At 40.0% G+C, this 7922-nt stretch overlaps 1 long non-coding RNA gene across 1 annotated transcript; it reads left to right on the plus strand.

Moving 5' to 3' along the window:
- Positions 1 to 6505: 6505 nt before the first annotated feature.
- On the plus strand, positions 6506 to 7599 carry LOC125289647. Its single transcript, XR_007192664.1, has 3 exons — positions 6506 to 6717; positions 6799 to 6860; positions 7347 to 7599. It is a non-coding gene; the product is annotated as an uncharacterized LOC125289647 (long non-coding RNA).
- The last annotated feature ends 323 nt before the right edge of the window (positions 7600 to 7922 follow it).

Below are 7922 nucleotides of genomic sequence, written 5' to 3' on the forward strand. Positions count from 1 at the left end.
TACTGCATTGTACTGAAAAACTGCCATATAATTGTCTCATAACTGCAGTTACTTTTGTAAGTGATGGGTCATCAATCATTCTCTAGGGACTCCATGTTCAGTATGAGTGTTATGTTTGGGCATGGGAGTGTGCACAGGTGAAGAAAGGGCTTTGAGAATGTGGGTGTCTGTATTGTGCTGTTAAAGGGATGATACATAGCGCAACTTTTTTTTTAAATGTTACTGGGCAACCACATAGCCAGTTCCATTTACTCTGATTGGATGATCATGATGATTTGCCTACTGATGATTTAAGTTACACAGAAAAGTAATTGTTTCCCAATATCAATGTGAACATACCACAACCACAATAATGAGGAAAATTGCCAAGCAACATTGCTCAAAAAGTTGTCCCATGTATCATCAGCTTTAGAGTTTGAGTTTCGATTTCTCCATTTAAACAACAGCAAACCACTTGAGTTGCCATGTGCACTCCAAAAGCTGATGATATGTGGGACTATCCTTGGCTTAATGCTGACATTAATGATTAATTACATTAATAATTCCTAATATTCTAATCAGACAATCAAAGCAGGACTATGCATGTGCTTTTATGAGTGAAGAGTTTCAGCGTTTTTAAAGCAGTTGTAATCCAAACTGTGGTTAAATGTGTGTTTAGGAGAAGCCTTCAGAAATAAAGGAATCAGTACTCAGGGCACCAGTTTTTCTTGTTTATACTTTGTCAAAAGCAACCTTTAGTTGTTTATTATAGTAGGCAAGTGTCTCATATGTCCATACGTGTTCATGTGCTGAGCACAAAATGTCTATCAAATGCGTCCGTACGTAGCTCATAATGGCTTCGGCGTGTCGTCATCATCTTGCTGCCCTCCCTCCGTTCTGTGAGTCCATAGAAGTCCATAGAATCGCCAGACATCCTAATCAAAATTGTAAATCTTACACAAATGTATAAAATAATCTAAACTTCATTCACTCTCTGTGTATAGATCAAGACAGACTTGCGGAACAGGCTGCAGGGTAACAGTCTGACAGCCTGCATGAAAATAAACATAAATGTTCCGCACAAAGAGCGCAATTAGGCTACCAAAGAGCCCTTGTTGTTTTGCACTTTCTTTTGCACTTCAGTGTTGTAGTCTGTATAGCCTAGTTTGTTAAAATTGCACACATTGATTCACTGTTCTTGTTTCAGTTGTTATATTGTTTAGCACTTTTTAACACAAATATTTGTAAATATCTGCATAGTGTTGTATTATATGGTGTTTGTTAAGATTGCACATTGCAACTGTTATTTTGATAAATAATTGTTATACGTAATTGTCAATTGTGGTAGCCTACAGAGTCTTTAGTCTATGGCGCAACCCCCCACATCCCCCGCTGTCCCCGCCAGATCTCCCCCCTGCGCAAACCCCACCCTACCACCTTGACTAACACATTTTCTGCGGGAAAACCTGGGCTAAGCTGACCCAGGTAAAACACGTTTAAATGGCTATAGCCTAGAAATGATGCTGCATGTCTAGGTTACGGGGACGCTGGCGAGACACGCCGCTCCGTCTGGCATCATGTTTTTGTTTGTTTTTATGTAATGTTCGTAATTTTATGTAATGTTCTGTTATTTTTTTGTATTTATTTGTCAAGTTAAATGTTTTCACCTTTTATTTACGTTACTTTCGATAGTTTTTGTGTTATTCTTGGTCCTTTTTTCTGGCTGATAACTAACGGTAACGTTAGTTTCTATTCATTACATTACATTACATTACATTACATTTGGCTGACGCTTTTTAGCCAAAGCGACTAACAACATAGTAAACAGTTTAAGTTTTAGAGCAGTTCTCAACAATTTTAGGACAATTTAAAAACATTAGAGTAGCCTACAGTAAGAATAAGTGCATCAGTGAGTGCTGTTTTTAACAGTTACTTGTCAGTTTGAGACGACTGGTGAGTGCTAGGATCGGTAAGACTTGTTGTAAGTGTTGCTATGAGAGGAGATGTTCTCTAAAGAGCTGGGTCTTCAGGAGTTTTCTGAAAATGGAGAAGGATGTCTCTGCCCTTGTAGGAGCTGGCAGTGTGTTCCACCAACGAGGAACAACAGATGAGAAAAGTTTGGCCGTCTGGCATTTTTTGTCTTATTGTCTTTTGTTTTTTGTCAATATATTGTATGTAGAGCGCTTTGGGTTGCACTTTGTGCATGTTAAATGTGCTATAGCCTACTAAATAAAACTGACTTGACTTGACTTGTCTACATTCCATGCTATTTAAGCCACTTCGAAAGTTTGTTTAGATCCAGTAATTCTGCCGTCATGGAAACGGAACGTCACACTTCGGTACTCTATTAATACTTGTAATGTGGGCAGCAGTCTGATCATGGTTTCATTATAATCTAATGTATCCGTACATGGTTGAATACTAAGAACTATATTGTAATTTGTATGTTAATCTTACTATGTCTTTACACCAACTGACCAATGAGCTGCAGGCCATTTGGGAGGGTCTCTCTCTCTCTCTCTTCTCTCTCGTTAGTTTCTTTAGATTTGATGAATTGTTTTATTTGGTGTATTTGACATTCTAACTTGCTAAGTTGATGTTTAAATTTGTTATTTGGTTAAGTTTACTTTGTTCTTTTGCTATTTTGTTACAGTATATGCCTATCTGAGTTTTACCTTACATTCAATGTTAAAGTAATATTGGTCACATCTACCTATATGACTTACTAGTAAATAAATTGTTAATTCACCCACCATTTATATATTTCCTCTTGTATGCCATGCCACTACTCTGTTATAGTGATAAACGACTTAGTAATTATTCGAGGTCAATTTCTTAATTTTATGGGGTCAGATTAATCATATTTTCTCTAAATATTTACCTGTGCATCACCAGTCTGTCAATGTTCAATACACATGTAAACCTTCGATGGCCAACACAATTCTCATCCTGAGGATACATAGTGCCGTCCCTTAAAAGTATTACCTTAACACAGATTCCAGTGACTCAAATGTGTCACCTGACCTCACATTGCTCACATGGAGCCAGGTGGTGTGTCAACAGGAAGTGGTGACAGCTGTGAGGATTGGCATGACAGTTGCGGTTCCCAAGAGCAACGTGCTCTTTTGTGAGTCACCTTGCGTCTGTCATCAGTTTTGATTTAGAGGCATTGATCACATATTATTGTTTTCTTTTCTTTTGTTTGTGCTCAGAATGCCCTGAAGATGGATTATACGGATGATGAGATTTATAAAGTTGCCCAATGTTCTAACTTAAAGCAAGTATAAGCAGGTGTCAATCTCATTGATCTATTTATATAAGGTGCACTGCACATTAAAAAACAGTGAGCTTTGCAATGAACAAAGAAACAGAAAAGATGATAGATGACAGGACTGATTCGCCCCAGTCATGCCGTCATACATTTAAGCCCTGTGCAGGGCCACATTCATAGAAATGGTGTGATTTCAACCACAGTTTGGGGAGAGGAATTTGAGTCCATGGACATAAACATGGGGGCTCACGGACATGACCCCAGAGTGTATGGACCCTTTCAAGAGAGTTCCATTATCAGCATCATAGTTGGCCCCACAAGACTACCTTTTTAACATTCCATATGTTATCTAAATGCAGAGGAAGTAGATTGGGGCCCAAATAGAACGTTCAAGCATTGTTTTTGTTTACCTTGTTGAAAGGGTCTATACCACACCACATTGGCTTACAATCCATGTCTCATTACCTTAAGCAACACCCTGCAGACATTGTACCTCCTTCGGATTTCCTGATTAATCTAGTTGAAATAATACTGTCCAACAACTTTTTTAAATATTCAGGAAGGCATTACCTACAGCTACAAGGAACAGCGATGGGCAGCGCATTCGCACCATCATATGCTTGTTTGGTCATGGGCCTATGGGAAGATACGTTTATACTTAATAGCCATTACCCTTTTTATTCAAAAATTGCGCTATGGCGTAGGTATATAGATGATGTTTTTTTTATGTGGAAAGGTAAAATTGATGACCGTTTGGTTTATGCTAACTCTAGCACACTACCTTTCTTTTACTATGGAACATAACTTCACTCAATTGACTTCTTAGACATGACAATTTTGAAAGATGCGAACAATACACAGCAAACGACAATCTATCGTAAACCGCTGTTCAGACACACTTTGCTCCAAGCAGACAGCAACCATCCTACGCATCTAATTCACAATATCCCTATGGGCCAATTTTTTCAGAGTGAGAAGAAATTGCAGCTCCACCCAAGACTTTATGTCCAAAGCAGCTCATGCGTTAGAAAACATTGAAAATGCTTGGGGAAAGGCATTAAGTGTTGACCGTTCTTTCCTTTTAAAAAAGAAAATCAAAAATAAATCAAATCCAAGAATCTGCTTCTCCACTCGATATTCGGCAGCAGCTGGGAGAATTGAACACATCGTCAAAAGACATTGTCATATTCTTCAGAGTTATCCGGCCTTGAAAGATATCAGTGCGGAGCCACCTCGATTAGTTTTCAAACGGGCCCGCAACATTCAAGACCGCTTGGTCCATTCTGACATAAAAAAAAAAGGTATCCCTTCATACCTGGCTTTCTAACCCACCGTAGGCTTCTACAAATGTGGCAACTGTGTATTCCAGTATTCCAATTCTACTAACTCAAAATATTTCTCGCATCCCCATTCAGGGAAAACGTATTCTATTGATTCCTTTATCAATTGTAACAGCACACATATTGTTTATTTATTAAAATGTCCGTGATGTGGGCTGGTATACATTGGACAGACAAAACGTCAATTAAAAATGAGAAAAACAGCAATACGCATTAAAAATACTACATACGCCATGGCAAGACATTATATCATGGGCGTAGATTTAGGGTGGGACGCTAAGGACTAGTCCTAATCAAAATTTTAAGATGACAAAATTGTCCCCACCCATATTTTAGCGAACTTATTTGTGCTGCTGATCATTCCGACAGCCAGCTCGACAGTACAAGAAACGTCATTTGATTGGAGGAAAAACCGAGGGGGAGGGGGAAGGGTTATCTGACACGCACGCTACACGCATGGAGAGTGTCAATGCACAGGCTACTTTGCACTGGCAGTCAAGCGAGCAGGTGTCAACGACAACGGTAAGTTACCAGGGCTGTCTGCCAATACATACCCCATAAAAGGCCAAAGTAAAACATTTTGATATTCCCTTTGCCCTTCAGCATGTACATGTTTGCCCCTTTTTGTGGTTTGTAGATCAGCTATGCCACACAAGAAGAAGAAAGGGGACATACAAAGCTTTTTCATTATGCAGAGTCTAAGTAGGCAAACTAGCCATACTAACTGGCAAAAATCGGTTTTTACTATGTAAAATAACATTAGCTGTTAGGATTACCCAGGATATTGTCACAGCTAAACCTAGCTTCTGTAATCTTTCAACCAAAGTTAGGAGTCATGTTGAATATGGGTGTGCCGCACGGACAGTCACATAGGCTAAAGCACAGAATAGAAGTCACTGGGCTGCCAATCTTGCAGTGTATTTGTGAATGTAGTCTGCACAATGCAAAGAAATAAAAGATAAACTAGGTGCATTTCCATAGAAATGAACATTGCGAGACACCAGATATTTCTACCATGATCTCATCCCATTAAGCTTTTCTTTGACTTGTTAGTTTTTTGAACATTTATTTTATCTAATGACATAGCAAACATGATGAATTGAATCCACATATCCTTGCACTTGCGAAAACTATTTTTCACTAGCCTAAAACAATGAGGTCGCAAAAACAATGACTTCAGACTTGACTTGCGACTCCACTCAAAAGACTGACTTGACTCGGACTCAAGCTTCGAGACTCCTGAACAAGCTGTATTTCATGCAATTATTGCTTTTTTTTTATCTAAATGTATTCATGTATTTCTATTTTATTTTATTGCTACATACAGTATACTTTGGAAAACGTTTAACGAGCGACATGGCCCCTTTGCCATAATGCGCACACTTACAGATATATATATAAAAATGCATTGACCATGGCGACAAGAAGTCCTCCCGGAGTTGTGCCTTTTATCATTACTTACGGTTACAATAACTTCGTGCACAGAGGAAATAAGCGAACAGCTACATGCAAGGTGTGTGGCACCAGGATAAATTATGCCTATTCAACAACGTCTGATTTCATCAGGCATCTCCGTTTCAACAGTGCTCTCCGTTCCTGTGGTAGTTTTGGGTCGTTTAAGAGGGGTCTAAAGACATTCCTATTCAACATATACTTAGTTGTTTAAGCGCTTATGTGTTATGGTTTATATAATGTTTTATTTTAATTGGGCTGTTAATTAATTTGACATTATTGTTTATTATTGATATTCTCCTTAATGTAATTGTAGCCAGTTCACCTTGTTTCTGTCTTTTCCCCATGTCTCCCTGTTTTCCCTACATGTCCCACACTGGCCTGCTCCCGCTAACTAAGGGGGCGTAGTGATTAGTTACACACCGGAGTTCGTTCGCACTGATTACTGGCTGGACAGTATAAAACCACCCAGGTACGAAGAAGCGTTGTAAGCTCTGCCTGTTTAACCCCCTAGCGTGTCGGATTTAGTCATCAGGTATGTTGCAATACTCCCGTTTGCTGCCAGACTAATAACATGGTTTAATCAATGTTTGTCTTCACCTGTAGCTTCGTGGTCACCGGCTAGTCTGCTCCTGCTGCCCGTGTGTTAGACACCATCCCTTATTCATTCTACAGGTATGCACCTATGTTTGTCTTAAATCTCTCGTAGTTTATTTTCTGTTTTGAGTCGTAACACTTTCTCTTGTATGCCTGTAGCTGAACGTGGGTGAGTGCTCCCCATACGGCGCTTTGTGCACTAATCGTAGTTACGAACATAGGTATGTACGATGCTTGCTTTAATGGGTAACTTTTTAGGCGGCAGTAGAAGGCTTTATGTTCAATGTCTTTTCTGTCCTGTCCAGGTAGCGCGGCCTTTTCCATCTACGCGGGGTGCATAGCGTGGGTCGTGCTGCTGTCTTGTCTGTAGTTATTTTGGTGTAGCCTAATTGTGTGCGGTTTTTCAAGTACGTTCTGTGTCTTTCTTTTTGTGGGTATTAATTTAGTGTCTACGTCTGCCTGTGTTTGGGTTTATTTGGCGTTTATGTCAGCCTGCATGTTGCTTGCCGCATTAGTAGAGAGGAACTAATAAGTGGCATATGCTTCATCCTGGTAACTGCTTAGGTTCTGTCTGGTGCTGGCTGTCATTTGCGTGTGTTTGTATTTCTTTTGTCCTGGTGTGCCTGCATTATCTACCATAACGTCTGTATTGGCTGACTGTATTTTTGCCCCCCCTTGTGGTGCTGTTTTATTTGTTTGTTTGGCAGATGTGGGGCCCTCTTTGAGGGAGGCTAGTCACCTGGTGGTGGGACCCTGTAGCTGCACATTTGTGGTGTCATTGTTGCTTGCGGTGGGCTGCTGTGTCACTGGTAAGTCACTTTCTTGCAGTGTGTATGCACGTGTGATGGCTGGAACTTAGAACACACCTCCAGTTAGTCTGTCTCCCTCAGGTAAGCCCCCATCTGCTGTATCTTTTTAGCTCCAGTGGAGCCTGGCCCCACTTTAGAAATCACCTGTTCATATTGTATCATAATAAAAGAACAATAATAAATATTTTTGTACTTTCATAACCTCTGACTCGTTTCAGGTATTATTGCAGGACACTCCTCCCTTCCCCCCCCTTTGGTTATTTAATAAACTTATGATTTGACTGGAATTCACGTTGTCTGCTTGGTGCTTTTGGACCTGTGTCAAACCTTCCTTAGCAAATTCTCTTAAAGAAGTCCCAGGGCACTAAGCCCAGGGTGGCGTAGTCGGGCTACTGGGAGTGGCTTATAGCCTCTCTCTTTCCCTCCTTACTGCTCTGGTCACATAGTCTTAGCATGTCATTGTTTTTATATTAT

This window comes from Alosa alosa, chromosome 24 (assembly GCF_017589495.1).
Source record: "Alosa alosa isolate M-15738 ecotype Scorff River chromosome 24, AALO_Geno_1.1, whole genome shotgun sequence".
NCBI lineage: Eukaryota > Metazoa > Chordata > Actinopteri > Clupeiformes > Clupeidae > Alosa > Alosa alosa.